The sequence below is a fragment of the Vicugna pacos genome, chromosome 5 (assembly GCF_048564905.1).
Source record: "Vicugna pacos chromosome 5, VicPac4, whole genome shotgun sequence".
Classification (NCBI taxonomy): domain Eukaryota; kingdom Metazoa; phylum Chordata; class Mammalia; order Artiodactyla; family Camelidae; genus Vicugna; species Vicugna pacos.
In genome coordinates this window covers 6,638,819-6,654,819 of record NC_132991.1, presented here as the reverse complement: position 1 = coordinate 6,654,819, position 16,001 = coordinate 6,638,819, and positions in this window count along the sequence as shown.

The following is a 16,001-nucleotide window of genomic DNA, read 5'->3' as shown; positions in this document are numbered from 1 at the left end:
AATAGACTCGAGGGAGACTAGGATAGAAACAGAAAGGTGTGTGAAAAGCCTACTTCAATGTCTCATATACAGCAATAGAGACAATGAGCAGGACTAAGACTATGGATATATTTTAATACAAAATTAATGAGTTGACCAAAGAGAGAAATGGAAAATTTTATTTGAGTCAACTTTGAGGAGTATAACCTGAGAAGAGCATCTCAGAAAACTCTGAGAACTGCTCCTCTGGTTAGAAATCAAGGCACAGTTTTATAAGTTTATACATCAAATCACTTATTATTTACAGTTTACATACTCCAGATCTAAATGTCATTGTGGTGGGTTATGTGACCCCTTACAAGATCAAGGAGAAATGTTACTTTTTAAGGAGTTTTCCTGTTGATACTGGGAGAATGTTACCCTTAATGGTTGAGCAGGTAGTTCTACCAATGGGAGACGTTTAGTCAATATAGAATTCAGATACACAATGCACAGTGTGGGGAGAGAGGAGGCCAAAGGGCAGAGAATAATTGTTTATGTCTAAATTTTTCTTGTCTTGCCATAAAATATGAATTTTATTTCACAAATTTGAAAATAGAATTAATAGGATTTCCCTTAAAAATTAGAAACTTTGATATGAGAGAAAAAGAGGGGTAAAGAATGAATTCAGCTTTTAGTCGGGGCAAGTGGAAGACTGCCATTAATTGAGATGCAAAATGTCCAAGGTGGAACGTGTTGCTGGGTGCATGGGGGCCAGTGCGAATCAAGGAGCCAATTTTTAACACTCTAGATTTGAGATATGATTTGCACATGCAAATGAAGCTATTGAGTAGAGATAAGACAGGAGGAAAGGGGGCAGGGTACAACCACTGAAAGAATGAAACTGCCATTGAGGATACGACATAAACTGGTTAGAACCAGCTCAGCCCAAGATGGCAGGAGACTGGACTCTAGGAGACCTTGAGCCTCATTACATGCTCATTGTAATACATCAGCTGCTAAATGGAACTCCCACAGACACCATAACACTTCCCAGGGTGACTACAAGAGGCCCAAAAGGGGGCAGTGGCCCAATTCCTGGAAGTCCCTGCCCCCTCCCCCAAACAGTTGGAATAATCCTCCCACGTGTTAGCCTATGAAATTACCCAGCCCATAAAAATGAACAGCCTTATGCCCTGGGGCCATCTCTCTTGCCTTTTGAGATGGCCCACACTCTGTCTATGGAGTGTGTATCTCCCTGAACAAATCTACTGTCACTTTACTATGGAATGTGTATCTCCTAGGGTTGCTGTCACTTTCCTAGATGGTCCCATGCCCTGGGGCCACTCTCTTTTCTGAGATGGCCTGCATTCTGTCTCTGGAGTGTGTCTCTTTCTAAATATACTTGCTTTCACTGTTCTATGGCTTGTTCTTGAATTTGTCCCTTGTGAGACAAGAACCTACACTCTCTGGTAACAGAATCAACATACACAAACACACTGAGCCATATGGAGTTCCATAGTTAGTCATCAAGACATTTTTATTAAAAAAAAAAAGAGAGAGAGAGAAGAGACGTGTTTATTACCTGAAAGAGATGAAGAACATAAGGCAACTACCCCCTATAATATCCACCATAGCAGAATTCATCAGAAACTTATCTGAACACAGGAGAATTCAAGATGCCTACCTCACCCACCTATACCCGAAGTTCTTCCCTAAAATGTTCTTCAGATGATTGCTGTTGTGAAAAACATATGATTCCTTCAAAGATGAGTAAGAATCATAAAAAAAAAAAACCCTGTAATGTCTATGGCTACAAATTATATGAAAAAAAGTAGGACTTATAACAAGTCATAAAATGGATGTAGATCAAAAGAAGAGTCATAACATAAAGTGAATGTCCATGAAACATTTCTATAGGATACCAAATAAATAAATTGTGCTCTATAAAACAACTCAATAATGCAACAGAAGAATATAAATAGCAATCCAAGAATGAATTAGACAGAAAAACAAATCCATTTGCTATGAATATCCACCTTACAAACAAAAAAACTTAAAGAGCCATTGCTGAAAACAGAATTAGGGATATGGAAAAAAAAATCTTGTTACTATCAAGCAGAATAAATTAGAAAAAAATTAGAATGTTAAAAATAGTAAGAGAAAAAAAGATACACATTAAAAACAGAAGCTGCTACTCCAACATATGTTATACCTGAAATAAAGTATAGAACTCTTAAAACATAGTAGAAGAAAACTTCTTGGAAAAAGAACACTACTTGAGTCTGTACATTGAAAACAGATACCTTATCTGGGAAAAACCGATAAAGAACAATTAACCTAAGATATATTCATCTGAAGCTACAAATATTATGATAAAATAGAGTATATTTCATCAATCCAAGCCAAAACAGTATACAGCAAATAACTGAAAAGAAGAAACTGGATTGTTTCCTGAATTGGTTAGTATAGACTTTCCCAGCAACAACAGAAAACAATGGAAGAAAGTCCACAAAATACTCATGGAAAGAAAGTGCCAGCCAAGAATTTGATACTTAGAACTTTGTTGTTCAAACATAAAGGCAAAAATAACATTGTCCATATGTTCAAGAATTGCTCAAAAATGCAAGAATTCAAGAAACACAGCCACGACTTTTTTTTAATAGGCTGTTATTGAAATCTAGACATTCATGGTTTATCTAGAGAAGTGTGCTGAAACCAAGTGAATTAAAATATATAATTAAAGCACAATAAAAAGTTGTGAGAATTGTGTTGAAAAAATACAATGCATTTTTTAAATGCTAGTAAAAGTGAGAAGTAGAAACTACAGAAGATGGACCTAGTGTATTTTGTTTATTTCCTCATTTTTCACTCCAAAGTCAATAAGCACTACTTAAAAATGAATGAAGAAAAATATGTTTAAGCATATACTTTAGTTATAAAACGCTCAACCAAAACATGAAAAAAGTCTATAAATCTTTCAAAGTATAAAAATATGATAAAGTTTGCAAAGCAAAAGTTAGATAAGCTATAAATAAAAATATTTAAAATGCAGTAGAAAATAAGGCAGTATAAGTATGCCAATGACAAACAATTATGCCGTTTTATTCAAGTGCAGTGTTGGGAAATGGTTACTGATATCACATGGCCCAAGGAGCTTAAAATATTTCCTGTCTGGCCTTTTACAGAAAATGTCATTGTTTTAATTCTAGTAAAATATATTATAGCTACTGAAGATCTAAATGCCACAAATCTTTATTCCCCTATATCATTACATCAAATATATATAAATTAAAAATACTAATAAGCTAAGGGGAAAATGGTCCAAAATACAGCTCTGCGATGAGTAATTAGCCTGCCTGTCTAACTCCATGATCAATCAAGTAGGGAAGCACAGATAAGCATATGGCCGATCTGGATAACATAACTAGCAAAGTAACGCAACAGCCCAAACTCTAACAGGTGTGACTGCACGTGCCTCATACATTGTTTCTGAACATCAACAGCTGCTGTTGCATTTCTATGACTTTGTCCTGAGTGTATGCATTTGTGTGATGTGAACATTTGCATACAAGAATGTCTTTTGAAGCATTGCTCCTTAATGGTAAATACAACAAACAAAATTCAAACAAACAAAGAAACAAAACTAGAAATCATCTAAGGGTTAACCAAGAAAAGAGCAGTTTATGTACAAATTTGATGATAGGTACAATGTGGTCATCAAAAAGAACGGGAGTTTACACACTTCCAAGAAATACTAAGTGAAAAACATACTCAAGAAGAAAAATAAAATTATTAGCAAATGCTCATATATATGGAAGCACAGATATGGATATTTTCTGATATTTTAATTACATTAAACTATTAAATGAGTTTATCTTTCAGAATTAAACTTATGGATACAGGTTGGTAGAGAGATAGGTTCTTTTAGGTTTTCTAATTATATGCTGACAATATTTTTATAAGAATGAAAGGTTTATTCAGCTTTTAAAAAATACAGGTATCCCAGTTAAGTGATAGTGGTCCTGGGATAAGTTTCTCTTTTTGGATTAACATGGAATTTGTTAGAACCAAGATAATGGCTGAGGTTTATTTGAGTTTTTCACACTCTGTACCCTGGATGTGGTCTCGCATCCTCCACTTCCTAGGATCCTGGTGAGACTATCTGTTTGCCATCATGAATATTAGCGCAAGGGAAATTAATCATCTGCTGCTTCAAGAGAAGCTATGTGGACACAGCTGAGAGCTTCCATTTCCTGCTCTGCTCCTGGGATATTATGATCAAGAACCAGAACAACTTGCTTGTATTATTTTGTCATATCAGAGCCATTCACGTCCAGAGACAGTGGGCTGCAGGCCCTCCTGGCACCTCCGTTCCCTCTAATGAGACACCCAGTTTGGACATCTCATTTCACACTTGTTTTGTCTCCCTGCAGGAGATGGGGTTCTCATCACACGCTCATAGCCCTAAATATAAACACCTCGGCACCTGCTGATGATTCGTCCACAATATTTTCTGGGTACTGATTCAATAAAAGTATTTTACATATTGTGAAATTTTTTTTCTCCTTTAGTTATTTCCAACTCTGGGATTCAGTCTTTTTTCCCCCCTTTCTTTTCTTTAATCTTAAGGGAACCGATAATTAGGGAAGCAAAGCCTATACTTAAAAACCAAACGAAGAAAGTATTTATTTAGTTCTCCTTAAAAAGCAAAAACAGTTTGAGGGTTCTGTCTTTCGACATTTACAAAAACTCAACCTTCGGAAACTATGATTTGGATTGGTCTCCTGAATCTCTGCACAACAGACTGCCAGGACTAAAAGACAAGTGGGTGACAGGTGGAGTGACTCCTACTGCATGGAAACAACGAGGACCCCATGCAGATGAGAGATGAAGAGAACTTGTGGTGTGACCTCCCCTCCCACCTGACCGATGCAGAGCTGGCGATCAGCCAATGGCCTTTCACAAGTTCCGGGTTTTCCTTCCCACCTACGCTCAAGTTTTGATTGTTGAGATCCTCCAGGTGAACGACCTTTTAAGTCTCCATAACTCCCAAGACCAGGGTGGACTTCTGAGTTTAAGAGTACTAATGAGATTTCATATTTAGGATGCCTGGAATCAGAACACCGAGGTTTGGATCAGTTGGTTGTTGGTTACAGAACAGCAAGGTTGGTAGCTCTGAACTGGGGTGTCTGTTCCCACATGTACATGAGAGGGTCAATTAGCTGGTCTGCAGAGGGAAAGGGAAGGATGAACTTGTGTATCCCAACACGGGCAGAGAAGAGTTCCCGATAACTTTCTAATCTAATCTTGTCTAACTCTGAATTCTTTGTTTGTAAGTGACAGAAAAACTAACCTAAATGTCCTCAAAATGGGAAATACTTTTTCAAGAGATGACAGTATCAGGGGGAGCTACAGTTAAAGTGTGATCCAGAGCCCAAATATTTTGCAGCACCAAATGTTTTTTTTTTTTTCCACTCCTTGATTCCCCACCTTATAATAGACCCTTCTATTCTGAGACAGTCTCATCCCATATGGTGTCAGAATGGCTGTCAGTGTTTCCCGTTGATAAATTCAGGTCAAATTGCAGAAGAGATAAAATCTCTTTTTCCAGAAATCCATTGAAATTCTCATTGTGTTTTACCAGCTCAGATGGAGTCCTTGACCCCGAGTTCTACATCCAGCATTGTTACGAATTGCATTTTTGTCTCCTTAAATTCATACCTAAAGCCAAGTTTGACTCCATTGGGATATACGGCCTTTAGGGAGGTAATTAAGGTTAAACGAGTTTGTAAGGGTGGGGCCTTAATCTGAGAGAACTGACATCTTTCTAAGAAGAGGAAGAGACAGCAGATTGCTCTCTGTCTCTCCCTCTCTTCTCCTCTCCTCTCCTCTCCCTCCCTCCTGCCACCCCGCCCCTGGCACAGAAGTAAGGCTGTGTGAGGACACAGAAAGCTGCTGTTCAACAGCAGTCCAAGAGAAGAAGCTCGAAACTAACCCTGAGGGCACTTTGATCGTGTGCTTCCAGCCTCTGGAACTGTGAGGAAATGAATTTCTGTTGTGTAAGTCCCCAGCCTGTGATTTTGTTGTGGTGGCCGGAGCACAGCAGAGCAGACGAGGGCACAGTGATTGTGCTGATAGAACTGCGTGTGGTCGGTGTGTTTCCTTAAGTGTCACTGGATGAGTTTCATGAACTGATTACCGAATGTAAAATGTCTATTTCCTGAAGCAGCCCGACCCTGTCCACAGGAAAGTGTATAGTTTCCAGCAAACACTCAGAATATCTATGACCTACAAAAATTTTTTTCTATCAGTAGTCCTCACACTTTAGTGTGTATCAGAATCACTTGGAGGACTTACTAAAGCCCAGATCTCTGGGCTCTATTCAGAATCCCTGATGCAATTGTTCTGAGCCGAGGCCAATAATTTGCATGTCTAACAAGCTCTTGGGTGTCCAGGCTGCTGGTGGTCCAGGCACCATGGTCTGGGAAGCACAGGTTTATATGTAAATTTCACTCCCCCTGAATGAATAGATCTTTCCTCACAATCTGATTTACCAATGACTCCCGAATACAGCTCTCCCATAAGGACTTTCTCCTTAGTATCAAATCTGACTTCTGAATAGCTCTGCTTCGAGATCTCAAAGGAACCACAAACACAGTGTATCCACAACTGAAATAATCATTTCCTCTAAATTCTTTTTTCTTACATGCATTCCTCTATGCCCTTTGCACCCAACTCCTGAATCAGGAATCTGGAAAACATCCTTGAGATCCCTCTGAGGTCACATCATTCTATCTCCTTAACACGTTTGGATTCTAATGACACATGGGTGATCCTCTCTGACACCACGTCATTTCTCTCACCTGTGAGACTGTAGGACTGTGGGGGCTGCTCTCAAAGGCAGTCAGCATTAGGATGCAGACACTTGACGGTGTGACTTCCCTGCTGAGTGCTCTGAGGTGGATGATGCGTGGTTTACCCAAAGCAGGTCTGTACATCTGCAAGCAAGTCTCTTAATGATGAGAGTCCCCAGGCTTTTGGTTTTCTTCTTCTACTGGTTTCCTCTCCTCTCCTCTACCAAACTCAGCCTGCCTTTGGACTCAGGACCTTTCTACAGAACGGATCTCAAGAGTGACCTCCTTCTGGAGGCTTCTGTGGCTGTCCTCCCCAACAAGTCCGAAGGAGTCAGGTCTCCTCTGTCCATGAAGCTGTCAGTCACACCACATGCCCACTGCATCACCGTTGTCTTCCGTCTTGCCTCCCTCCCTGATTTTACAGGACTAGAGCCTGTGGATAGTTGGTTGTTGCTTTTTGTATCCCTGGTACCCAAGCACAGTAATTGGCACACAGTGGAGGCTCTATAAGAAAAGCCTCTTCCCCCGACATCCTCTGTCCGTGGTAGGGAAGTCATAGCCCCATCTGGGGGAGGCTCTGCTGCCTATTGACGGATATCCCACAGCATCAGATTGAGGAGGATTACATCCTAGGATGCATGTCTACACACGCTATCAGTCAAGCTCCCAATAGCTTATCTTCACAGCTCTTAAGGTGAACCATGAGATATTAAATGTCTCAGTCAAGAGACACGTTTTGAAGAGAATCCACTTGAATGCTCCTTTTAAAATCTTGTTACTGTAATAATATAGGATGCTTTGCAACATGCAAATTAATGGCTTCCAATGTATAAAAAAATAACCTGAATGTATGCATACTTTGTTCAATTATAGCAGCTTATTCTTGAGGCTAGTTTAGGAGGAAAGACAATCATCTGTAGACAAATGCAATTTTGCAGAGAATAAGCCTCTTAAGATTAGAGAATTAAGACTGACATTAATTATACATGAGTCATTATTGTATTTAACTCCTTGGTTAGGGAGAAAAAGATATATAATGATGATGAAAATTACCCATATTTATTCAGGTTACAGTTAGAAATCTCCTTTCACACATCCTTAAGGAATGCCATCTGGCTTGAAATATCGGAGCGTGCTAAATGCTCTCTAATAACAAGAGTACAGTGAATTGATTTGCGGAATTTTTTTTTTCCTGAGAGCAGGAATGAAAGAAATCTGTTATCCTAATTATTATATTACATTTTTGTAAAAGGACAGTTTTAATTCTCTAGATTCTCTGAGATTGCATATTCCAGACAAAATGGGCATCTGAAATTGACTGCCTGAATCATTTTTTTACCTGCCAATTTTTGTTTAATATTCCTGACACTTTGACATATTTGATGGTGGCTCCTTGGTATACTGCATTCATTCTAAAACGTCCACGTGATTATACGGGTAAAAGTTCTGTTTCTCTTTCTCTGGAATTGGTTGTGATGATGTGGCAGAGTGGAAAGGGACTGAATTAAGACAGAGAAAGGTTTGACTTCACTTCTGTGGTACCATTGACAAGCCCTGAATCTCCATGGAGCTGAACTTTCCCATTATCCAAAAAGGAGTAAAAATACTTTCTGTTGTTTCCCAAGGCAAATTACAAACTTTGAGAAATATAATACATCACACGAAATATAATCTGTGTTCTCTCCTGAGAAGTTACAATAGTTTCATATTTTATATTCATTTTGTGATTGTTTTATAAAGATCAGCCTTACTTTTTGGCTGTGATCACAGTAGACACAGGTCTTCTTTGTGTTGTGACCCCTGCATTTAGTGGATAATGGTAGCTCGACAAATATTTGTTGAATAGGTAAAGGAAATTTATAGATTTAACCAACAGACATGGACCTTTGTTTGGCTTCATCAGTGGACAGAGACAGTATCCTTAAAGTTTTGAGTACAGAAAGTGAAGAAAGTATGGTCAAGGGTGTGTTCCACAGTTCAAAATGCATGATGCACAAACATATTAAGAATATTTATGTATAACATAAAAAAGCTAGAAAGATATACTTCTCAGCATGGGAAATATAGCCAATACATCATAATAACTTTAAATGGAGTATAACCTATAAAAATATTGAATCACCATGTTGTACACCTGAAACTAATATAATCTTGTAAATCAACTATACCTCAATAAAAAATGAATATTTAAAAATGAAAAAATAGCCATTATTTACTTGGAGCTCACTGTAGTAGCATTCACATTCTGAGAATTCCTTGAGCTGAAAGCTTTGGGAAATGTTGGAACCATGACTCACATTCAGACACCTGGGTAGGAATATCTTGTTGTGGCTACAGTTTGAAGTGCCCTGGTGGTTGCTGATGTCAACCACCTTTTCACCTGTGTATTTGCCATTCTTATATTCTCTTGGTGAGAAGTCTGTTCAAGTATTTTGTTCAAGTTTTTTACTTTGTTTCTTGGTTTGTTTGTTTTCTTATATTTGAGTTTTGAGCATTCTTTATATAATCTAGGTACAAGTTCTTTAGCAGATGTGTGATTTGCAAATAGTTTCTATGGATGACTGTTTCATCCTCTGAATAGTATATTTTATAGACCAAACATTTGTAATTTAACGAAATGTTAATTTTTTTTTTCTTTGTATATTATGCTTCGGTATGGTGTCCAAAAATTGTTTACTTAAACCCAGGTCACAGAGGATTTCTCCTGTTCTCTTTTATGCTTTATTAAATCTATGATCAATTTTGAGCTGATATGAACATGAGGTGTGACATGTACCATGGTATTTATTTTTGCATTTGGTTGTCTAACTATCCTAAAACCATTTGTAATAAGATCTCATAGCTTCATTGACTTGTCTCTGCACCTTCATCAAAGCCAAATGAACTGACTTGTGCAGAGCTTTGCTTCAGTTCTTTGTTCAGGTTGATCAGTCTGTCTCTGTGAATACCACGATGTCTTGTTTGCTGTACTTTTACAGTGTCTTCAGATCATGCAGTATGATTGCTCCAGTTGTGTCTGTCTTTCCCAAAATTCTTTGAGCTATTCTATTCATTTCTCCTTTCTGTATAGGCTTTAGAACCATCTTATCTATATCTACAATAAACCCTTCAGGGATTTTTATTGGAATTGCATTAAACGTATTGTTAAGCTTGGGCAAAATTGAAATATTTAAGATGTTGGGTCCTCCAAAATATGAACATGCTATGTCCTCTGATTCTTTAGGTCTCCTTTGATTTCTCTTTTTATAGTTTTCAGTATAAAGAATCTGAACATGTTTTCTTGGGTTTATAGCCAAGTGCAAATTTAGCTTACATTTGAAAAAATAATATCTCTGAATCTATTAAAAATGAGACTATGCCTTCTTATTTAGTTGTAATTGCTTACTGCTAGTAAACATGAACAGAATATATTTTTGTCTATTGACTTTGAATCCTGTAAGTTTTTTGAAGTTCCATGGGATAGCCTACATATACAATCTTATTGTCTGTTTATAGGGACAGTGACTTAACTGTTTCCCAGTCCCTGTATCACTTACCTCATCTTCCTGCCTCATTGCTCTGAACAGGACACCTCCAGTGTGATGCTGCATGGACGTAGTGAACATGAACATCTGAGCCTTGTTCTGTCATGATGCAGACCAGAAGCACCCTTATTCATGTGCGAGTGCCAGACTCAAAATCTTTATATGATTTTCTATTGTGGCAAACTTGACCGAAGAGCTTAGAATCTTCAGTGACCTCCTCTTCCTCCCCACCCTCCGGGAACCAAGCCGTGCCCTGACAACCCTGCAAAGTCAACCTCTTTCCCTTTGGGGTAGTTACTATGTCTTCTCTGAGTCTCTTTTGGTTGACAGAGTAAAGCACCCTGACTCTGCATTAATACAAAAACCAGAAAAGGCAGAAAGATTCACTTCGAGGACGTGCTTTCATCTTTGGCACTTCTAAGGAGCTCCTTCTTTAGGGGGTGATGTGAGGAGTGCAGGTGGGGAGGGCAACAATCCGGTGCCTTTGAGATGAGAGACAGGAAAGCAGGTAGCGACGAGAAAATGCAGTGAACTACCATCAACCCTTGTTCGTGTCTCAATTTTCCTCATTTGAACTGTTTCACCCCCTTTTCTTGCTTCAGTTTATTTTAACCTCCTCAGTAGTCACTAAGAGAATTGATTCCTCTCTCCACCCCAGCCCAACGCAACAGAGTTTCCTATAAATCATTCTCCTAATGAATAAATCAATAGGTAATTACTGAGAAGCCACTCAGCCCTGGCTGCATGCTGGAATCACCTAGGGAACCCTGGACCCTGCTGTACAGATTCTGATATTAGTGGCCTGGATGGAGCCCAAACGTTGGTCTATACTAGGAGCTTTCCAGACAATTTATTCTGTAGACGGGATTGTTCAACACTCATCTGCTTCATGCCTGGACAGCGTAGGCCTGAAGGCATGAGCGTGGGCCCCTCTGCACTGACTCTAACAATCTGACTAGGAAAGACAAGGACAACACGTGCCCACTTCAGAGACCCAAATCTGCAGAGACCACAGGAAGTGCTTACTAGATGTAAAGCTTCCAGATCACAAATAAAAACCCCTTCAGCTGGTAGACAAGGTAGACAAGGCCACGTTGATTTGATTGCATTCACTTTTTTTCTAACAAGAACTTGGTCTGTATTTTTTTTTTTAAATAACAAATGTATTTTCTCACATAAAAATAACTCCAGAGGCTGAGTGACCCTCTCAAAGAAAACAGGATTTTCCTGGACGAGATACTGAGAGCATCACCTTACACATCAAAGGGCTCATACGTTGGTCACCAGCGCTCAGGCCAAAGTTGAGGGAAAGTCTGAGTCCAGAGAGACAAGGGGGCTCAGCCTCTTTGCCTCGGGGGCAGGGGCTCACAGACAGGGACTCAGGGGCTTGTGATCCAGGCGGGGGTCTTCCTGGAGTCCCTCCTGTAGGCTGGTGTTCCAGAGGGCCCCACGTCTGCCAAGGTAGGTGTGAACCAGAAATAACCTGTCCCTTCCCCAGGATCCTAGAGGGCCTCAGGGGAGGTTGGTTGCTGACCACAGCTGGAAGATGGAGGAAGAAAAGCTGTCCTGGAGGGGTCTTGGCTTGCAGCCCCACCACCGTGACCTTGAGCAGACTTGCGGGCCAAGCTCCCCTCTGGAATCTCAAGCCAGGCATTAGGTTTGAAGTGCCCTTGAATGTAGAGCCTTGGGTACCAGACAGAAGGAAGTGAAAATTGTCTATGGAGGAAACAAACCCCTCTCTCCGGGGCCTCTGGGAAGCTTCAGATTCCATTTTTCCCAAGCAGTGGCCTCTGCACAAAGGTTAATTGCAAATCAGGACACAAGGCTCTGTGAAAAAGCCAGTAGAAACAAGACACAGAAATAGACTTACACAAACTCTGGGAAATTGTTGTGAGACACCATGGTGGTGGGTCGGTGAGCCAGTGACACACATGTTGGTAAAATAATTTACCAGAGATGAAGGAGAAGACTAGAAAAGGAGTTTATTGGGTTCGCTGCCACAGACAGCAGCGGGCAGCACAGATGAGAGGTGCCTGAGTCAGCCTTGTCTGTATTTTTATTAAGAGCCAGGAGATTCTTTTGATCTGATCAGTGTCTGGGAACCCCTGCTAACCGGCATGGTAACACATTAGGAAGCAAACACTAAACAGACGGTCAGGGTGAGTGAAAGCACCGGGGCCACGGGTGGTGGAGGAAGATTTGATAGAAGAGATAAGACTGAAATAAGACTGGGCAGGAGGGACTGGAGTCTGCAAAGTGCTAACCATCCTCCAGAAACAATGAGAAGAAACAGCCATCTAGCCTTGGGGTCTGGGAAGTGCCCTCGATACACAGGACAGAAAGGCGCTCTCCTCTGTGTAACGTCATGCTTAAAAGTGCACAGAGCAGAGGATCTGCTTTTAATGTTTGGCATTCTCTCTGAAAAGTGGACACAATCTCAACTATTCATCATTTTTTCCCCCTAAGGAATATTTTCAAGTATCTCTTTTATGCCAAGGTACTAAGTTTGAGGCATGAAAATTTGAGGTGATTTTATTTTTAGCTCAGGTCTATAAAATTGATAGTCTTTTGCTGTTGTTAATGGAGGTGCTGGGGATTGAACCCAGGACGTCATGCATGCTAAGCACGTGCTCTACCACTGAGCTACACTCTTCCCCTTGAAATGGATAGTCTTATTTCCATTTTACAGAAAAGAAAAGTAAAACCCCAAGATAATGTATAATTTGCCCAATATGACACTGCAAGTAATAAGCTAAGTGAAGATCTGAACCCCGATGTCACTGATTCTGAAGTCAGAGGAACACCAAGTATTTCTTTCGGGTGGGGAACAACCAGCAAATCACTTCCTCGGAATGCAAATGGAGTTCTGAGAGCATAGGATCCACTTAGCATTGGAAGAATGGCTTAGATTAATTCAGCAAAATGCCATTATGCTGAATGAAAGCAAATTACATAAAAATATAAATGGAGAGATGTGTGAAACCATGAAACGGGGAAGGGCAAGAAATAGGTTTTGGTCCAGTCACATTTCACTCCCTTCACAGCCAAACCTTGAGGTTTCACCGACCAAATGTTAGTATGAAGACAATAAAATAAAATAAAAGCAAGCCATCACCAACAATGACAAAAGAAAAGATACGCTTGCACATCTGAAGGGAACATCACGAACGGGAGAGAGACTGAATGTGATGGGGCTGCCCTGCAAGGTGAGTATCCTTAAAGGAAGCGTGGACAACACAACAGATGCCCTTTTTGATATCAGTGCATGAAAATGAGCAGCACACTTTCCACATTTTGTTTAGATTATTTTGCTCCAACTCTGTGCCTTTAAGCTGTCTGGCATGTCCACTGAAGGGTTATGCCCACCACTTATGGGACTGCATTGGTCCTATGGACATAAATGAGTAACTGAGGTTTTCCTGGTTTGACCAGCCTCGAAGTCTGCAGGAGGACCTTGACTCTCAGCCTCCATCTTTCCCCCACTCCAGGTTTCATCAAGAGAGAAACCCCATTTCAAATACAGTACCCAGGACTCAAGCTCCAAAACAGACCCAGCTGAGGAACAGTTACCATAAGAAGAAGAATAATAAAATTATTACATAGGGATCTCATTCTCAATTCACCCCTATGGGTAGGAAGAGCCAGTGGATTGGCTCCATCTTCTGTGTGAGAAAGCTTTGGTATAAAGTAGGACTGATGTGGATGACTCGTGTGCCACTCCTAACACCCAGATCACTGCCATTTCCATGACTCAACTCTGCCATTGGGTTAAATTAGGAGTTTGGGATTATCAGATACAAGCTCCTATATACAGAATAGATAAACTACCGGGTCCTACTGGATAGCACAGGGAACTATGTTCAACAGCTTCTAACAGCCTGTAAGAGGAAAATATGAAAAAGAGTGTGTATGTATAGCTGAATCGCCATGCTGCACGCCAGAAAACTAACACAACAGTGTACGTCAACTATACTTCAATTAAAAATAAATTAATAAAGGCATATAGGACACTATGAACTCTTACACAAAACAGAAACAGACTCACAGACATAGAAAACAATCTTATGGTTACCAGGGGGAAAGGAGTTGGGATGGATAAATCTGGGAGTTTGAGATTTACAGATGTTAACCACTATATATAAAAATAGATTTAAAAAAGTGCCTTCTGCATAGCACAAGGAACTATATTCAATATCTTGTGATAACCTATAATGAAAAAGATTATGAAAACGAATATATGTATGTATATGCGTGACTGGGACATTGTGCTGTGCACCAGAAACTGACACATTGTAACTGACTGCATTTCAATTAAACAACGAATGAATGAATAAATAAACGAAGGAAGGAAGGAAGGAAGGAGTAAAAGGACTGGGGTGTATTTAAGAAAAAGGCTGCCAAATAAGATTAGAACTGCTGCTGCCTCCTTCTGGTGGAGTCTAAGGCTTCGGTGGGGGAGAAAAACAAAAATGCCACATGTCATCTGCAGCTCATACTCATGAGGAGAGTCAGGCTTGGTGGTGCTGGTGGAGGCTTTGCACAGTGACAATTAGTTGAACATTGTGGGAGCTCTTTTCCTCTCCCACAGAACATGCAATTCAATTACAGTAACACTTTTAAAAAGAATGCAATAGTTTATCATGAGATTACTTTGCCAGCATTAATTAATGCACTATCTCAAGGACAAGAATTTTTTTTAAAGACATGTATCTTTTTTTTTTTCTTATTGAATTACAGTCAGTTTACAATGTTGTGTCAATTTCTGGTGTACGGCACAATGCTTCAGTCATACATGAATATACATATTTTTGTTTTCATTTTTTCTTTCACCGTAAGCTACTACAAGATATCGGATACAGTTCCCTGTGCTATACAGTATAAACTTGTTTATCTATTTTATATATGCCAGTCAGTATCTGCAAATCTCAAACTCCCAATTTATCCCTCCCCACCCCGTTCCCCCCTGGTAACCATAAGTTTGTTTTCTATGTCTGTGAGTCTGTCTCTGTTTTATATATAAGTAGAACAAGCATCTTTATGCCTCAGATTCCTTCAGTCTAACTGTCTCTTGTGCTTTAAAGAAAATTACTCAGCAGAGCTGCCCTTTTTTGGTCCAAACAGCCTGACTCAAAGCATGGGGTCAGATTAACATATTTTTGACAGTGTTTCCCACAAACTTCACAGTCATCGCCAAATACATGGCTTAAGTTGACACTTATTTTTGGAAACCTATTTTCCATAGCTTATTTTTAATTGGAGATTAAAAGTCAGTGGGCAGATCAAGTTCAGTTCCATTCAGATGTAAAAGTTGCTGGCTCAGTTAGCTCCGTCTGCTGAGTTCCTCCATCCCAGGCTAGGTACACATTAGCCAAATCTACTTTATTTTTAGTTCTCGTCTCATGTTCTAAGATACTGTAATGCAAAATCCAGTGGAAAAAAAAAAAACGACTGAAAATATGAAATGCTTCATCAGCCTCCAAGGTAGTGACACACCAGGGGTCCATGCTACCCAGCCCTGTGGTGGGTACCACAAATGGAACCACTCCCCAAACCCACTGGGCATTAAAATCACACATACCTTTATCATTTTGTTTGTTTGTTTGTTTGAAAAAAAGATATTCCAGCTCCTTCCAGCCCTGAACGATCAGAATCTGAGTTGAAG